A 19,942-nucleotide genomic window follows, 5' to 3' on the forward strand; every position below is an offset into this window, starting at 1 on the left:
CACACTGACATTAAGCCAGGCTAAGATGCACCATCCCAGCGCCCGCTGCCTTGTAGCTGCCCTCAGACCCTGGCAACAATTTCGTTATCTTCCTTTTTCTCTTCTGCCAGGTAGGTGGCAGAAAGGAGCAATACCGCAACAGCAAAATCAGAAGACGTAAATCATTTACAATTCCTGTAACCTCAGATTTGAGGAGATCAAGCGTGATTGCAGAGGAGTAGTCACTTTGTCCTGATCCTTCACGCAAAGACAGGGATCACAGTGCACACATCAGAAATTTTTAATTATTATTTTTTAAAATCAGAAAACAAATTATACTGAAAGGAGGCTACACATCTATATATGTTCTCAGGGTAATTCAAAACTCCAGTTACTTAATCTTCAGAGAATACCTCCTGAAAGCCCTCCTTCCCTTTGCCGTCCTCCTACCTTTGATGCCACATAACCTGATTTCACATTACAAGCAGTACTAGTGCCGTTAATCCTCCTTTACGCCCCTTACCCCACCACTCCCTTCCCTCAGCCTCTGATTTTGAGATGATTGCTTCAAGAAGCGGGTCATTCAAGGACTTCTTTCAAATGCTGTCATTCTTATCAGTATGCAGATTAAACAAAAGTTACATTATCCATCAGTAATAATTCATTGTCTTCATTATCTAACAGGATTCTTATGCTGCTTGCCACAGTTCTTGTCAATAGAGACCACTCCATTTCGCTGCTCAGATGCAGAACAGATTGCTATACCATAGTGGAAAAGCACATTGAGATACATAAAGCTAGTAAGTACAATGCATTTTCCATTTCAGTTAGACTTGTTTTCTATGAATTAAAGTTCCTCAAAAACCATACCTGAATTAAACATAGTTTCATTATCAATTTCCTCATAATAGCATATGTTATGAAACACAGCATTTTAAGATGCCTTAAGTTACTCACTATGCTTTCCTTTCAGATCTACATTCACAATTCTTTATTTTGTTGATAGGAGAAAGCTCTGAATTTCTCTTAAAGGAACAAACCCGAAAGCATGAAAGTCTGACCTCCTCACTTCAGATTTCATGGCTTATAAAGTACACAAATAATAAAGCTACCAGACATTTCCCGGGCTTACGTTAAAATCTGTAGGGAACCTTTAGAGTGGACCAATTTATTTGATGTGTTTCTCCTACAGCCTTTATGACACAATAAACATTTCTGACTCCATGACAAATACTTTATAATACATTAAGCAAACTCATTCAAACTATTCTAAATGTTATGCCAATGGCAGTGTATTTAGAAATGGAACAGTCGCTTGAAAATGGAAAAACCTTAAAGTTTAGTTTAAGCCACTGCAATTTACAATTTACTTTTGTGCAACTGAAGGCAAAGCATTTCAAATTAAGTTCAATGGCACAAACATCCAAAAAGCACGAAGTAGGCATATTCTCCAGAAGCACATCACACTGTACTTATTTCACGAGAGCATCACCACCAAAGTCGGCTACCCAGTAAAACTTCCCATTGAACTCCATATTAATTAGCATGGAGCATTTAACTACATAACAATGGAATTGTATTTCTAGCATGCTTCTAATCACTACAGTTTGTCTGCATTAGCTTCATTCAGCTGAAAAGCCTTGCCACCCCTCTTTACTCAGGAACCAACTGTGCTAAGTTTCCTCACAGTAAACAAAGCATTACACCATGAGAAGCTCTGCAAGTCACCAAAACCAAGATGCACGCACTCCCTGCGAAGAAAAGCACGACAATCTGACTCTCATAGTTAATGATAAAATGAAAATTTACAAAATGCTTTCTGTATTGAAGGCACAGGGAGACTTCAACTCATGAGGCAATAAAAATAAAAATACTGCAATAGGATTAATTAATGACAAAATTATTAGCTGTTCAAGCATGCTTTTGATGACAGAATTTAATTCATAGCACATAAAACTGGCTCTGATGATTTGATGAATCCAGTAAAATCACTGCTGTGTGGCCATAAAAACTGGGATAAAACAGAAGCCTGAAAGTAGCGGATTCATATATATTTGATTTTTATGTTTTAGTATAGACTGCAAACAGAAGACATTTTTTTTTATTTATTTCTCAGAGTACTTAATAGTGGGGAAAGGGGTGTAGAGGCTTTTGTTAGGTTTGGGGTTTTTTGTTTAATTGCTGATTATCTTTTTAACACCGTCTTGCTGACCATTTAAGCTTTTCTCTGACTCAAAGGCTTGAAGGCATCCAAATGAGGGAAAACACAGTTTTATCAGTCAGACGATGTCACTAAGCTTTGACAATTTTAACACAGGCACTGTATTATCAGCTCATAAATAAATCATAGTATTGCCTAAGACTAAATGAGAAATATACCAGAAAGCATTAAATTACAAGAATACTTGTCATAGGATTTTGCTTTCCCATGGTACTCTTCTTCATAACTGTGACTCTTGGCCTGAAAAGATCAAGAGCAGACATCTGATTTGGAGAAATAAGCATAAAAGACTCCTAGTTTCTTTGTGAGCAACATTTTCTTTCACTTATAAAAATGCACTTCTCACCTTACATGCTTCAACATATGCTATGTGAACATGTCTGCCCCGAGAACAGTCTTGCGTAGTTACTGCCTCCATATATTGCCAGTGACTAGAAAATACTCTAAACCCCCTGCTTCAGAAAGTCATTGGATATCCAAATCATAATTTTCAAATTCCCAGCTGTCACTGCCTAACTACGCCTTCTGCATTTCAGCTAAGTCATGCTGCATGTCATTATCACTCTCTCACACTTCATAGCATCTTCAACGTTAACAGAAAAACCTGTGGATTGTCTAGTATTTTCGTGGTTTTCACAATGTTTATCACAGTAGCAATTGCTTCACCTGAACAGTCCTTATGAACTCACTCCCGCAAAATGTTATGTTGTTTACTCCTTGTTTCTTTGTATTTCTCCCCATATTTAGTCTGCTTCTTCCTCTCAGTAAAAGGGAATTTAAGTGTTAAGTTGGGGGCGGGAGTGTGATGTAACATTTTCATATACCAGCTTATTACTTAGGAATCTGGAATGATCTAACATAGCCTAAAAATCGCACCATACAATTAAAACCCAACACATCTGAGTGGAAGGAGACCTTTTCAGCAACTCCTTTTTCCAAGGAACCATAAAGAAGTGTACTGATGATGGATTACCTGAAAGCCTGGAAACCACAACAGTGAAAAAGGAAGCAGTAGTAAATATTGGCAACATTATTAACAGGTGGAAAAGGGCAATTGCGATAAGATATTATGAAAGTGTTTGCTAAGGGCTTCTTTCCTAAAGCTGACACAAAGCTCCAATACTCTTCCCCTGGCATTAATCCAATTCTTAACTTTAGACTGCATATGCCACACAGTAAGTATTACAGTATTAGGTATTCTTATAAATTAAGCTAAGGAAAAATGTAAGAGACCTCTAGATATAGGGAGCACTCTTACACAGGGCCACTGATAGTGCATCATCAAGTTTACCTACTGTAAAACCACCACATGAGATAATGTGGAGCCTAAAACTGGAGTTACTTCAAACACTGAAGAAAATTAAGAGCAGTTTAGCTCTTAAGTCCTATAACTAAGTGGTTTGGACCTTCACTGACAAATGAGGGCTTACTTGGCAAGAATGCCTCATAGATGTTATTTATCAAAAAAATGAGTCTTAATTAAAGCAGAAAGTGTTGTAGTTTTATAGAAGAATGTATTTTTTTTTTTTTTATTTTTCTAATCAATTATGTGTGCGTGCACACTGGCATACTCGCGCAAACCAGAGTGTCTGTTATTCTGACTTGGGTGTAAGCCCCCTTCTTAAACCCATGAAAAACATATCCTGCCCACGAACAGTAACCAGTATATCTACCTGAATTTATAGGCACGTTTAATATATTTAAAAAACACAACAACAAAACAACATGACCAGACACGAGTCATTCCTTGCACTTGATTTGAGGGCATTTCCTTGTTAGAAGGACTTATCATTAAATTATTATGTAAAAATATATTTGTAACATGTAAATTTATTTACATCTACATGTTTCTAAAAGTCACTGTTTCATATATGAAGTGGAAAAATTAGAAAACAAAACAAAAAGCAGGAATTAATCAGGCATCTTTATCATCCAGGGGTGACCTGTGTTGCTGAAGACTGGAATAGGTCTCATTTCACAACTATAAAAAAAAACCACCAACAACAACCTAGATGTGTGACCTCACATGGTTTGCATAATTTATCCGCAATTCAATTTACCCAGCCTTAAAATGGGGGAAATCCTACTTACCTGGATTGCAGTTTGTCATCAAAATAGAATGCACCCTAGAAATGCATGTTACCATACAAAGGTGTTCACACACAGTACTTTTAAGTCTTCAGAATCAAGTGCTCTCCACTGGAACATACAGAGTCTTTGTCATGTATTACTTGTTTGATGAATGTTTCAATCTTCTAGAAGAAAAAGTGACCCATTTGCTTGACTTACTACCTGCTAAGAACATTAATACATAACTTTAAATCTAATAAATGAATGAACAGGGGACAAAATGATTTTGCAAGTTTATTGCACGGTAGTTACATTACTTCTCAACTGGCCAACCTTTAGTGGTATTTTTGAAAATAGATTACTTAACACAAATAGCATTTCCTTTAATTAGTTACGTAAGTTACAAATTCTCTTTACAACTGAGCAAATAAATTGAGCTGGGAGCACTCACTGGATCAAGCCACTCATTCCTGAGTAGTCCCTATAAACAAGGGTTTTGCCAATCTGCCAAAATCATTTTCCTGCTCTGAAATTAATGCCATCAAGATCAATAATACCACTCAAAGCAAGTTACAGATTCTGTATGTCTCAAGCAGAGGGGCGTATCATCAGCTGGTGTAAATCTATACTGTTCTTAAAACCAATGGAACTACACCAATTTACAGCTGCTGAAGATTTGTCCCTGTGTCTGTCTTTAGCACTCATAAAACCATTGAACTAAACCAGACACACTTCCAAACATAAAGCTCCCACCGACTGTATGAAGAGTGATGCCTACAGAAGGAAAGACTGACTATAAGCACGCCATCCTAGAATCAGTGCACTTTTTTCCCCCTGCCCTATTCATTCCAAGTTTAAAGTTAGTTGTTAAAATCATAACCTGGGAGGAAGCCAAGAATTCATCGGATCTTAAAACTTCTTAGGTTTCTTTTATGTACTCCCAGAAATTCTTTTTAATAACAGTGATTTATCAGGCCAAGTCCAGTTTACTGCAGTCATGCAAATAACCCCAGTAAAGCCCACAGGAAAAGCAGCACTGTCAGGAAAACATGATTTGGCCCACAGTTTTACCACAGCAGGATAAAGTTTCAAAGCAACTGTTGCACTGTTCTCTCTCTCTCTGAGTTCTATCAGTTACACCTGTGTTAAAAATCTCATTGTGTTTCCTCTATCACCCTTATGTATTTTTTCCTTCACGGGTACAATGCAGCACAACACCCGCCTGAGCAGCCCTCACTGGCATACTTAGCCCTGGGCCAGTCAGAAGGACTAGCACAGAGCAGAAAGAAACAATTGCCTGAAAAATGATTTTGCAGGAGGGGTACTCAGCCGTTTCTTAGACCATCATCCAGTAAAACTGTAGGCAACAGAGATAAAATACAGTTGTTTTACAGAAGACATCTTTAATCAAGGCAAGTTTCTCTATATGATTCTGAGTGCACGGACTGTTGCGGATAGCTAATAAATGTATTTCTGACTACAGATACAAAGAACTAAACAAGGCAGTTCTTCAAAAGTATCTACATACATCTTGCATAACGGCACACGCTGTAGTCATCTATAGGTATTTTCCTTTACACAAATATCGCAAGAGGTTTACAGCTGCTCACATTCTGCGAGCATTACATGCAAGAATGATTTTTAATATCAGCTTAATTAACTTTTAACTGCAAGGAAGAAAAACTCAAAATCACTGCTTCAGGAGGCTACCAATAAGAACATAAATAGTTAATCATCAAAACTGGTTAGCACAAGACAAAAAAAATATTTTGAAGATGTTCCTTAGCGCTACTCCACTGTAAGACATTTCAAAATTGAAAAAAAAATTAAAATGGAATATTCCTCAACTTAAGTATACCCACATACAATCAGATTTATCAACAGCACAAAATAATTTCCTATCTACAGTTTGTTTCATACAACTTTAAGATATTTTTTTAAATCATCTTAGACGCCACCAGTCCGATTTAAAACCAACTAATCGATCACCCTTCTGCACAGCTGCATTTTCTTTCATTAATGTAATAGAAATATTTGAGGGATTTCCGTTTTTACCTTTGCATTTTTCTTTTCCAGTATCCATAACCAATCATCGCTCTGCTCTTCCATTATGCTTCGCATATTGCAGAGTGAGAAGCATCTTCATTAAGCAGTATTAAAAATAGAACACACCCGATCTCCCCACCGGAGCATGCTCTGACAGTGCTGATACCACAGCTCTCAAGGTAACCATGCCCAGCTGGGAACTGAGAGGCAAAGTCAGTGCGAGATTAGCAATTTGCAAGCCTAATTGTGCACACAAACTTGCCTCGATCCGTGACGAAGACTGCTAAAACAAAAAATCAGCGTGCAGTTAAATTATGCGACTGAAAAGTTGCAGGTCAGTTTACAGTATTTCTTTTTCCCCTCCCCATCACCCTCAGCTTCAATGGCTTTGTACTTGCCTAAAAATTTACATACGCCATTTAGAAGAATGCACACCGGGCATGCATCTAGCTCAGTGCAATGGTAGAGAAGTCAAACAGGTGATCAACAAACACTTGTGCCGCTCTTCAATGCCTTTGTTTCCCCTCTCGGCACATTTACAGCAATGTCACACGCGACAGCAGGATGAATTTGAGCAAACCCGCACACACCTGGAAGCGCAGACAGGAGGGAGAGCAGAGGCGCAAAAACACACCTAGCACAGGAAAACGCACCCGAAATTTGAGTGTGTTCCCCCCGCTGGCCGAAACGGTAAATGAATGCAAACCAAAAAAAAAAAAAAAAAAAAAAAAAACACAACCCCAAAAAAAACCAAATCGACAATTAAACAAGACTGCGCAATGGCTGCATTGGATGAGCACGTCTTGGTTACATCTACAAGCCACATCGTTGAAACGCACACACATACAAGTAGGCAGAATTACACTAAGTGGAGTAACATTAACTGGTTGGGGTTTTTTTTTCATGAAGACAGACAGCTAAGATACCTAACAATATGACTGTAACTCCTGGAGTGTGATCCTCCTTCACTGCATGCAAAAAAAAAAAAAAAAAAAAAAGAAAAAAGAAAAAAAAAAAAAAAAGGAAGAAAAGAAAGAGAGAGATATGCTAAGGAAGCATCAAGTAATCTGTTGCCCTCACCTCGCCACCCGTAAGAACAATGCCAGTCACGCCAGCCGAGGCTTTCCCACCAGCACTGCGCGGTTTCTTAAAGCCTATCCCTCGGTGTTCGCACATCCGCGAGCAAAAGTTGAGGGTTTTACAGTTTGATACATTTTAGCTAAAACTACCACTGGGCGGAGGAAGGTCTCCTCCTCCCGCAGCTCCCTCCGCGGCGCCCCAGCCTCAGCCATCCCTCCCGGCCACCGGCTCCGCGCCCCAGCCTCACCACCGCGCCCGCACCGGGGCACGGGCGGCTGCCGCCGGGAGGTACCGGCCGCCGGACGGACGCGGAAAGTTTGCAGAGGCGCCGCCGCCCTCCGCCCGCAGCCGCGAGCCCTGCGCACCGCCCTACCTGGCGTTCGCCACCTCTACCCCGCCGCTCCCAGGTCCCATGCGAGGCTCCGGCTCCGGCACCGATACCATCCTGCCCCGCTAGGCTATGAATGATATCCCTTTTCCCCCTTTTTTTTTTTTTTTTTTTTTTTTTTGTTCTCCCTCCCCCTCTGGTAAATACCACATCTTAAGAGTCGGAATCCTGCGGTTGCTATAAATAATTGCACATCGCATGTAATAAACGCAAAGCCCGTCTCCATGCACAGCTCCTATTTCCCCTCTCCCTCGCTTCACATGCTCCAGCCGCCCTGACCTCAAAAATTAAAAGATCACGGGGGGGGTGGGGGTTGGAGGGGGGGAAGGGGGCGAATGGCTCCAACGAAATGACAGAAAACACATGCTGGAAGGAAAAGGGGAAAAAAAAAAAAAAAGAAAAGAAATCGCAACAACAAAGAACATCACGCCACACAAATGTCTACAGATTCTGCTTTGGCTTTTTTGGTTTTTTGGTTTGTTTTTTTTTCTTTTTTTGTTGCTTTTTTTTTTTTTTTTTACCTTGCCTGCAAACGGGATCTGCCCCCAGCGTCTTGGTGGCTCGGGTTATTTTTTTGTTTGTTTGGTATTTTTGGTTGGCTGGTTTGTTTATTTTGCTGCAGATATGCTGCTGTTACAGTACAGTGCCTGTCTTCCTGAAAGACATGGTCTCTTCCTCCGCCTCCGCCTCCTCCGCGGAGGAGATCCGCGCCGCGCCGCGCCGCGCTGCTGGCCGGGCGCGGGGCTGGCCGGGCGCGGTGGCCGCGGCGGCGCCGCCCGACCCCCGCCTGGGGCCGGCTCCCCTCGCCTCGCCTCGCCCTGGTCCCGCCGCGCTGCCGCTGGCGCTGCCCGTCCTCGCTGCCGGGTCGCTCTGGGCGCCTGCCGCTGGCTCGCTGCTCTCTCTGCCTGCCGCCCGTCCTTTATCTGCCGCGCTCCCCGCCGTACTGCCTGCCTGCCACTCTCTCCCTCTCCCTTTCTCTCTCTCCCCGCCCACGCAGCGTGCTGCGCCTCGGACCGCAGACAGCGGCGCGTTTCTGTCGCTCCTCGCCGGCTCCGCGCTCAGCGCCGCCGCGGCTGGTGCTGACTCGGCCGCGCCAAGGGCCGCCGCGCAGGAGCCGGGGGCCCCGCCGCCATTGCGCGCCCGCCGCCCCCCCTTACCCCACCCACCCCCCCCGCGGACACAGGCCGCCCGCTGCGTGCCGGGGCGGGGGGCATCCGGGGCGGGAGGGCCGCCGGGGGGGGCTGCCTGTGCGCGGGGTGGGTATGTCGGTCGGTCTGGCTGGCTGTCGGCCGGTCCGTCCGTGTGGTTCCCCGCACGCCGACCCCTCCAGTCACACCGCTCCCCCCCGCCCCAAGCCCTCCCCGTCAGCCCATCCCCAGCCAGGAGCAGAGACAAAGCACCCGAGCAGGGCTAATAAGGAGAAAGCTCGTTAATCTCCTCTGATTCCTTGCTATTTGCTCCCACGCACTCCCCATCGCCCCCACCCCCAAGAAAAGAGGGAAGAAAATGGGCCCTTGACTCCAGAGGACAGCTTTAGCGACGGTCTGGGGAGGGTGGGTTTAATTATTGTTTTTGCGGGTGAAGCCTGATAGCATCCGCACTGATCTGCCGAGCTGCTGAAAGGGGTTAAAAAAAAAAAAAAAAAAAAAAAAGAGACTGCAGCAGATTTTGGGTGGTAGCAGATGAGCCACTTAAAATGGGGCACATGGCACATGATCCCCTTTCCCCTCCCCTCCCCCTCCCCAGCATGTCTCTATCTGGGATCTGGCTCGATGATATTTCTCCAGGAGTCTCGCTGCACACCGTTGAGGCAGAGGCAAACAGACATTTCACCAGCACACGCATTTCCAATACATAAAACCCCTGCTATCCATTTAAAAACCGAGCCTTGTTTTACCCAATTGAATACATCCAGGCATTCGTTCTGCACCCAGCCGAGAAAAGGGCATTTACCTCTTTGCTAGGTGACTATTAATATGCAGTAAAATTATAGCTGTACAACGCCAAATGTAATTGCCATAGATCATTTAGAGCAGATCCAGCAATTCAGCTGCTGGAAATGCATGCTCTGTGAATAGCCATGCATCTGGTACAATGCCCTCTACTACAATAACCTGAAAGGAGACAGAAGCGTCTGGTACTAGCTGCAATTAGTAATTCTACACATGAAAAATAAACAGTCAATAAGTACAAAGCAGCAAGGTCCTATGAAATATAGTGATCATTTCTGTCTACAGTGATACAAATAACCCGACTCCCACAGACAGACAATTCTTATTCAAAATAAACAGTTAAAAATGCACTCCTTTCATCATGTACTTTCAGAAAGCCCTTGTTATAAAAGACAGTTTGCCAGAATTAACGAAATGTAGGTGTACCAGTCAAACACAGACAAATACACAGAAGGCTGGGAGGTAACATTTGCTTTAGTAGAAATTATCCTGGCACCCCTGGAATCCCTCTTTCCCCTCAGAAGCAAACACCTGCTTTTACCAGGGACCGCTGAACAGAATCAGACTGGAAGAATACAGCAAGCAATGAACCACAACGGGGTGCGCATTAGCAGCCTCTGGGTGCACGCCTCAAGTGATCAGAGGCATTCAGCCAGGCACACCAAAACCTGTTCTGCTAATGCACGTCCTGATGTGCTTACTCCTAGGATGGTCACATGCGGCTCCATCTACGTTTAATGTCATTATTTAACGTTTCCTACACTGTGTCCTACAAGTTGCATCTGAAAGCAAAAAGACTGGCAGAAAGGCCATAAATGGCACGAGCATGCTACAGTTGGCAATGGGGTAAGGACCAGTTCTTTACTTTTGAAGTGTTTCTTTCAGCCATCTCCACTGTGGACCAAAGTTCATTTCCCAAAATAGCTATCAAGCTATTCTATATCAAATAGTTCAAAACTATTTTGAACACACACTGAAGTGCAGAGGACTTCACCTGGCTGCTGCACATCATCCCCTCCCTCCCCAGAAGGGTACCCAGCTAAGGGAGAGAATGCGGCTGCATGAGGACATTAAAGCGGTACTCAGTCACGCCTTCACTAGACGGCTTGCAACTCGCCTACAAGGAGGAGTGGGGGTGAGGGGACTGAATGTTTCAAAACCTTACCCCAGTCACTAGACACAATGAACATGTAAAACAGCCACGTGTCCACAGCTTGTCTCCCACCGCTGGGATACTGGTGTGTCTTCAGGGTCAGAAGCGTCGAAGCTATGCATCAGATCTGTAAGCAGACAAAAATTCATCCAAGCTATACTCCTGGCAGTTCACTCTGTCCTGTGTGGCAGGATGTGCTTGGGGCAAGTTACTGAATGCTAAAAGATGCCAGCTGCAGCAACACCAAAAGAAATACTCAATAAAGAAAACCAACCAGTGTCACCCCAGTATCATGCAGCTAGTTTTTCAACTGAGAATGGTGAGCAGCATCAAACACTGCATGAAATTACCTCCCTTTGTTGAGAAGTCGCCTCAGACCTTCTTGGTCAGATACAAATCTAACAGAATATGCACCTTACATCCTTTCTTCAGGACTTCTCTTAGTAGAAAGAAAAATCACAATCATGGATCATAGTATCTAAGATGTGGGGAACCATAGCAATGGTTTACTGCTGCCTGTGCTGATCTGTAAACATGCACAGGGATAACTGTCCATTTAAGCCTCACAGAAATCAGCAAAAGCTGCATCTTTAAGCAGAGGCAGAACGAGACAAACTTTTCAGATCTCCAACACCTTTTTCTGCCCGTTGCACAGCCAGATGTCAGTGGTAATCAGGAGGAAAAAAAAAAAAAAAAGACACAAGACCTACTTCTTCAAATACTTTCTTGACTAAAGCATTTAATTAACCCCCAGTGCATGCTCTCCAGCACTCTGGTCCTGCAAAATGCTCTGGTGCAATAGGACTACCCTGCATCAGTGAATCATAAGTGTGCTATATGTACAAAAAATTGCAACAGGCAACACCAAACGCTTCAGCTGGAGGTATCTTCGAAACATGACAACAGTTTATATTACTTGTTCTCTGTGAAGCCCACTTTCTATGTTACCTCAGTTTCACTTAGAAATCAAGAACACCTTAGTGACTCTCAAAAACTGACATTAGATCAGAGGTAAGTGATGTCGGACAAACATACAGAGCTTCACGCAGTTCTGCAATCACAGGAGATTCCTGTAATAGAAGGCATGCAGTGTTACTTAATACATCAATAAAAGCTTGCATGACTGCATTTTCTTCTGCCTCTAGTAATTTTTCAGTGAAACAAAGCTAGCATATAAAGTCTGTTGTGTTTTGGAGTTATGGAATGATGCAGAATGAGGCACAATAGTGTAATGCACTAACTTTCAATGTGTTCTATCATAATCTCCTGTAAAAGTGATCAATCTCAGTTGTCGGGTTTTTCTAAAACATTTTACATTTTTATGTCCTACATGTTACAAACAAATTAATCATGCATAATTTGCAGATGGACTTAAAAATACTGCGTTTCTATTTAAAATGGCACTTGACACTATGTAAATATAGCCAAATTGCTCTAGTTTCAAACATGTCTCAGGAACAGCTGAAATATTTATGCCAGCTACAAAAAGGAAAATTAACCAAGCAATTTGTATACAGCTTGTACTGGTAGCTCAAATTTCATTTAAAAAAATGAAGCTTTATGCTATTCCCACTGAAGTTAGTGAGAATTTTGCAATGGACTTCATTAGGATTAAGATCAGGTACCTAAATCTAAGACACTCTCTTTGGAGGAAGATCAATGAACGACACTTTAAAAATATAATCTGTTGCTAGAGGAGCTGAGGAAGGTTTTTTTTTCCCACTAAAAGCAAAGCATCATTTCTTTGTGTTTGACATTTCAAATCCCCCCCTTAGTTTCTTTTAGAAATCCCAAACTGTTTGATGTGCCGTATCTGTGTATCTTGAAAAAGATATTCCGGTGTGGAGTTCCTCACCCCACAAAAAAAAGTGGTCTGGTCCCCCCCTAAGACCAGAAACTGTAGCTCCTGCTCAGCTGTGATTCTCAAAAGAAGATTAGCAGGTATTTGCACTCTAGCTTTGACAGCTAGCATTGGTGCAAATGGTCTTTCCTGTTGTACCCTTTTCCTAAATATATGTTTATAGGCAGGAGGACTGGGGGACTTTCAGAACACAGTGTTGGAGGGACAGTGGACTGTTTCACAGGCTGAAGGGTGGCTGGCAGCTCAGAAAAGGAAGTTCCAAAGCAAGCCAAAGGCCACACATGGGGCTCAGCCTGGTATCCTGACAGTCATATTGTAGACAACATTCCAAAAGCTGTGACAGTTTGAGAAATTCAGGCAGAAGAGCTCAGTTGCTCTGGACAGAAGAACATCTCTGATGTAGGAACGTCATCATGGTATTTTTTATAATATATGTGTGGTGTGCACATTAGGGAAAAGAGAAAAAACAAGCTGTGGTGAGTAAGAGGAAGAGCAGTAAGAAGAGAGAGTCAGCATGAATGTTGTGAGCTGTGGTGTTAGGATGGGCCAGAGAGAAAATGGTGAGAAAAAGAGGAGGAAGGAGAGTCCCAGGCAGGAAACATAGTGAGTTGGTTATCTTGAGACCTGTGATTCATTGTGGGGAATGTGCAGTACCTACACATATGAGAGTACTGTAGGGAAGAAATCAGGCTGAGGAAATTCTGAAGTCTTTCAATAGGATTTATGAGCTTTAATAATCCAACGGCTCAGGGTCACCTAAGAGCCCAGGAACTGCTTGGCTTACAAGTATGAGTGGCTCTAAGGAGACATATGACAAACATAGCGTCTGCAGGAGGGTAGTTACAGTACTCAGCATAGGAGTCATATGAATCAGAAACAAATTCACTAGCACAAAGCGGTTTCCCATCAAGATCTTAGCAAGCAACATCTTCGTTGCAGCTCTTTGTCTAAAGCAAAGTATAAAAGCACAGCTTTCCTCCCAGCATACCGAGAAAACCAGACAAGCTTTGCTGACAATTTTCAGTTACCACAGTAAGATGTGGGTAATACAGGCTTTCGATACAGGTGTGCCTCTCACTGTTCAACCATCACTAGACCTACATCTGCCTTTAAGGTGTCCTGGCAAAAGGGATGCTTGGGGACTGGGGTACTTCATGGGTGAGCAAGTGGATCCAGGAAAAGACAGAGATGGGGAAAAAAGCAAAAAGCAATCTCAAGAAGAAACCCCATTTACCTTCTAGAAATCCTGCCAAAGCAATATTAAGAATAGCAGTAAAACATGCTTATGGAGCTCTAGGCTTGGTTTAACACTCAAAAGTAACACCAGAATATTTAGAGAAGACCATCACACCAGCTGTAAGTAGACAGAGAACAATCATACAGACTGTGAGGTATTTCAGTTCAGCTATTTATGTCATGTAGTGAGGAGCCTGGGTCTTGGTAATGTTCAGCGCATCTCTGTTCTGTGTTTCAGTCAGGGCACATAGATGCAACCCAATGCAATGGCTGGTAAATAAGCAGTGCTGCTGTACAGACTGGACACCACATGAAAACCTAGAGAATGAAGTTGGCAAATGATTTGGAGGTGAAGACAAGACGACTTGCTGTGCCAGTCAATCCCTGTAACCCAGAGTACTCACCAACTACCAGTTTCTCCTTTTGACATTTCCCTGAACATGTTGCCCTCTTAATTTCTGCTTCTAGAACATCTAATATTCTCTGACATGCATATTTTGAACATAACAGTTTAAGAGAAGGCTCCCACTGACATCAGGCCCAGACATACCTTACAGTTATGTTGTAGGTATATTTTTGAATACCTGCGGTATCAAATAACTTGATACTACACTAGTATGTTGATACTTTTCAACCAGATACCATTTTTCAATTTTTCTTTCCTTATTTTTTCAAGAATACTGTTTAACATCTTACATCAGAATGTCTAGAAACGATGATGGCTACAGCATCTGTGTAAGTTCGATGTTTCTTTCCTGTTGCCCACCCTACCTCATTGCAGTATAGTCTGAGGCTCAACTGGCCAGGAAGCCTGACCTCCAATGAGCTGACTACAAACATACATTAACCTTGGGACTTCAAGGTTTCCTACCACCCACAATGCCTAAATGTTGCACTTGCATTTTAACCATAATATAGAGGAGGCCAATTGAGGACCTCCCAGAGAGTGGCACTGCCCTTGACTTCTACCTCAGACCTCTTGTGGATGCACCTGCCAGGCTGGGTTGCTAACTCAGGACCATAAACATGAAGTGATGCAAATCAGTACATCACTACAAAAAGACTTGGAAATTATTGCTCTTTTAAGACCTCCAATCGAAAGTCTAATTGTAGAAGAAGGTTGGGCTTTACCTTTGCTAAGGTCGTTCCCACTCAAGTTGTGTTAGAAACCACAGAAGCATTTGAGAATTGTCACATGGGAATTAGGGCTTCTCCCCACAAAATGGTGACAGGAAAGTGCATCTAAAGCAATGCTGGCAGCTTGGGCAATGAACTGGAGGAGTTGGAAGCCATGTGCAGCAGCAAAACTGTGATAAAGTTGCCATCATGGAAACATGGTGGGATGATTCGCGCAACTGGAATGCTGCCATGGATGGCTGTGAACCCTTGAGAAGTCACAGGCAAGGAAGGAGAGGCTGTGGGGTAGCCCTGTATGTCAGACAGTGGTTTGTATGCCTAGAGCTTAATGATGGTGACAGTAGAATTGAGTGTTTATGGGTAAGAATCAGGGGGAAGACCAACAAGGCAGATATCCTGGTGGGAGCCTGTTATAGACCACCCAACCAGGATGAAGAGGCAGATGAAACATTCTACAAGCAGCTGGGAGAAGTCTCATGATCGCTAGCGCTTGTTCTCATGGGGGGCTTCAGTTTACCAGCATTCTCCTGGAGAAACTGGCTGCTCATAGCTTGGATGGGCAGACTTTTCACTGGATAAAAACCTGGCTGGATGGCCAGGCCCAGAGAGTGGCGGTGAATGGAGTTAAGTTCAGCTGGTGGCCAGTCACAAGTGGTGCTCCCCAGGGCTCAACACTGGGGCCAGTCCTGTTTAAAATCTTTACCAACGATCTGGACGAAGGCATCGAGTGCACCCTCAGTAAGTTTGCAGATGACACCAGGTTGGGGGGGACTGTTGATCTGCCAGAGGGCAGGAGGCTCTGCAGAGGGATCTGGACAGGCCGGACTGATGGGCCAAGGCCAGTTGTACGAGGTTCAACAAGGCTCAGCGCTGGGTCCTGCACTTGGGTCACACCAGCTCCAGGCAGCGCTACAGGCTGGGGGAAGAGTGGCTGGAAAGCTGTCTGACAGAAAAGGACCTGGGGGTGCTGGTTGACGGCCAGCTGAACATGAGCCAGCAGTGTGCCCAGGTGGCCAAGAAGGCCAACAGCGTCCTGGCTTGTGCCTGAAATAGTGTGGCCAGCAGGACTCGGGAAGGGATTGTCCCCCTGTACTCAGCACTGGTGAGGCCACACCTGGAATCCTGTGTTCAGTTTTGGGCCCCTCACTACAAGAGGGACGTTGAGGTGCTGGAGCGTGTCCAGAGGTGGGCAATGAAGCTGGTGAAGGGTCTGGAGCACAAGTCTTATGGAGGAGTGGCTGAGGGAACTGGGGTTGTTTAGCCTGGAGAAAAGGAGGCTCAGGAGAGACCTTATCGTTCTCTACAACTACCTGAAGGGAGGTTGTAGCAAGGTGGATGCCAGTCTCTTCTCCCATGGAACAAGCGATAGGACAAGAGGCAAGGCAAGTTGTGCCAGGAGGAGGTTTAGATTGGATATTAGGAAACATTCCTTCACCGAAAGGGCTGTCAAGTGTTGGAATAGGCTGCCCAGGGAAGTGGTGGAATCACAGTCCCTGGAGGTATTTGAAATACGTGTAGATGTGGTGCTTAGGGACATGGTTTAGTGGTGGACTTGGCACTGCTAGGTTAATGGTGATATTTGATGATCTCAAAGGTCTTTTCCAACCTAAACAACTGTATGATTCTAATAGAGACATTGTCTGGGTCTAAAGAGTGTAAAAACAATATAATGTCTTTAAGATGTGGCCGCTAGTATTGTGGATAGTCGCATCTTTAACACTGTTGCACCAGGAATAATTAAGAGAAAAGCCTGAAAAAAAAAAATGTCTTACCTAAACAGGGATGAACCTGGCAGATTACAGATTAATTCTCAAAATCTGTAATCTATATAGAAATAGATATAAAGGTCAGAATTGCACTAAAAGCAAAGAAAAGAAAAGCTAGTTATTATTCTGTAAAACAGTGATCAGCTGTGTTTAACCTCCTTCTTCCCCCAGCTTTATTAACCTGTTCAGTTAGAGAAGCAGCAAACGACAAACATTGGTCACGAACGCTGCTCAAGAGATAAGGAGGCTCTCCACCAGAGTTAAGAGCGTAATGTAATTTGCTGTCAGATCAGTTCCCCTCACAATCTGTGTGAGATAGTTGCCCCCTTTAAGGCCATGTTGTGCTTTATGTGTAAAACAGTGTGATGTGCTAAAGAACAGGAGCAACCTGAAAAAAAACCCAAATCAAACCAAAACAAAAATCCCAACCTGTGCTAAATCACACTGGTTCCAAAACCAGCCCTTTACAAACTACTGGAGGCAATGTATCTGACAACATCTTTTTACAGTTTATGTATCATCATATTAGTTTTGTGTATGCTCGGTAAAAATGACCAGAAAAGGCACAGATGTAACCATAATTTAGCATAGTCAGAGTGACTCTGCTTTGGACTTAGGACAGTAAGATGCCAAAGATGCCAACAGTAGCAGCAGCCCTACAGTAAGCAGAGAATAATTCCTGCTGTGTCCTTTGAAAACCCTCTCAAGTTCTGTCAGTGGTGATAAAACCAGCAAAAATGTGGCCTTTGTCATGCGACTGGGGAGCCTTAAAGGTTTTTCAAGGAGCTATGGGTTGAAATCCTACTGGTGTAATTATTTGCTAAGGGGTGGGATTTGCTATGTTGCACAGGCCGAATGTGCTTTTTTACCCCTCTGACTGCCCTAACACCTTAGCACATGCCCTTTACCCGTGAGCAGAGCATACTGCTTTCCAGCACACCCTTACCCCTCCACTTTCACACATTTGGGGCCATTGCTCATTTCCTAAGACTCTAGCAGAACATGAATTTGATTAGCTTCAATTTAGCAATTTGCAGTGATTCTCTTGAACGCTTTGGAATCAACTTTTGTCTTGGCTAGTTGGCTGCAGAAAAGAGACAGTCAAAAATGAATGACTGTTTATGTGAAAATTAGGTCCATTCAAGATGAAGTGATGGGGGAAGTATGAAATCCCTCAACTCTGTACTTCATGGACAGAATGCAGAGACTAGTGCTTAAGCTTCCAGTGCTTTGAGGCCTTGGATCTCTCAGGTCCTGGAGTCTTAAGCATAGTTATTTCTCAGTCACTGCCCTTAAAATAATACAGTTCCCCCAGATTTTCTCCAGCTGCCTTCTTTTTGTTTCGCCTTGCCTTATCCACTAAATGTATTTAAATTTTCCTTTGTTTGGAATCTACATTTTTTCACGTCCTAAAATTATAGCCTTTGCAATGTGCAATACTGTAGAAAGTCCCTTCATTGAAAGAGCAGAACATGGTACAATTTTAGCATCATATAATTTCCTTGCATAATTGTTAAATCATTTTCTTCCTTTTCTCCCTCCCCCTCTCTTATATTTTTTTAAAGGAAAGAAAGATTCAAAGTGCATATGCAGAGAGAGAGACACAGACAGAAAACTTCACAGCCTTGTAATACCATGCTACACTGCACCTCACCTTTGTTGCAACCATCTTGCATTAATGACAAGACTTTCCCTATCCGTTGCTTCAGCCACTCAGCATTGGACTTTGTACTCTGCAAGGCACTATTGGTTCAAAAATGCAAACCTTGTGTGTTTGTGACATTGTATTCCCAAATATCACATCATAAAAATATTAAAATAAAACTGTTCATAACATTTTCCTGTGCACCATCTGGGCCTTGCAAGAAAGCTGACATTATCTGTCAAACTAAAGATAACCACATTTTCTCTCTTTTGTATCGTTAATGTTTGTCATCACAAATTTCACTTTAATGCTCCAATTACATTATGACATTCTTACAAACTGAATGGCACTAATGACTTTCATTATTATTTACACACTTCCTTAATTATAAGGCTCTCCCTCTCATTCACAACATGTTCTCCCTCATAACACTCACTCTGATATAAAGCTAATGAATTTTAAACTTTCTATTACATAAAAGCTCATGATTAATTACCCAGCTTCCCAATCTCTTCATGATGCACAATGCAGGGCTCTCCTGCAGTGATGCAGCAAAGGGGGAGACATAGGGAACTTTTATTCCCTCCTCAGTGAAAGCAAATAGAGAGATAAATAGAGTATCTTTCCCTTTACAGCAGCATATGCAAATTTAATTGAAAACAAATATACATCAAACCATTCCTCAGGAGAAATCTAAATCTCTCTATATTAGCAGCATGTAGTAAACAGGATTATAATGCCTATTATTATAATCTTTAATTTTTCATGACAACAATTTTGTAATCTAGTTCAAGCAAATGAGAAAGTAGCAGTAAAAATACATGGCTTTGACATAAAACACCTTAGTTTTATATGCTGTGTCACCAACAGCAACCATTTTTTATGTGGTTTTAATTATTTAAAATACTGGACGACTCGCTGATAAAAAAGACAAGACAAAAAAGCCCAAGGTTGGGCCACACCTGATGAAGGGCAGTTGTGACAAATATAAAATACTGCACTTCAGACTGACAAAGGTAATACAATAAACCAGAGCCTAGAAGACTTTGAAAGACATGGTGGGGGCACTGAACAGCATAAGAATGAAATTCAGAACTCAGTATTTAAGCAGTGACCCAGGCTGCAACCTGCACAAGCTCTACATGTCTCAGCGCCTGTGCTGCCAACCGACATTGGATTCCTGCAGCCAAATGTAAACTTACTGACAGCCACAGGGGGAAAAAAAGGGTTAATAAATAAGCGTGGCTACTCTTAACCCATTTGCTGGCTAGTCAACTTGACCTTAAGATTACCAGGAACTTGTGCATATAAAAAATTTATTTCCTGCCATTCCAAGGGAAGTTCCCTTTTATGCCTCTCCCCTGTTAGTAAAGCAGGAGCCAATATCTGTGCAAATATATACATAATA

At 42.8% G+C, this 19,942-nt stretch overlaps 1 protein-coding gene across 21 annotated transcripts in view; it reads right to left on the bottom strand.

Annotated features, from left to right (window-relative positions):
• Positions 1-19,942, bottom strand: part of ARPP21 (cAMP regulated phosphoprotein 21) — a 206,354-nt gene that overhangs the window by 135,259 nt on the left and 51,153 nt on the right. For 16 of the 21 annotated variants that reach the window (XM_080387142.1, XM_080387136.1, XM_080387133.1 and 13 more), the window contains one exon: positions 10,902-11,016. The exons of 1 other annotated variant lie outside the window; for it this stretch is intronic. The gene's annotated coding sequence lies outside the window, so the exon portion shown is untranslated. 4 more of the 21 variants (XM_080387141.1, XM_080387139.1, XM_080387138.1 and 1 more) reach the window with 4 other exon arrangements.

Source organism: Falco punctatus (assembly GCF_963210335.1).
Source record: "Falco punctatus genome assembly, chromosome: 4".
NCBI classification, from domain to species: domain Eukaryota; kingdom Metazoa; phylum Chordata; class Aves; order Falconiformes; family Falconidae; genus Falco; species Falco punctatus.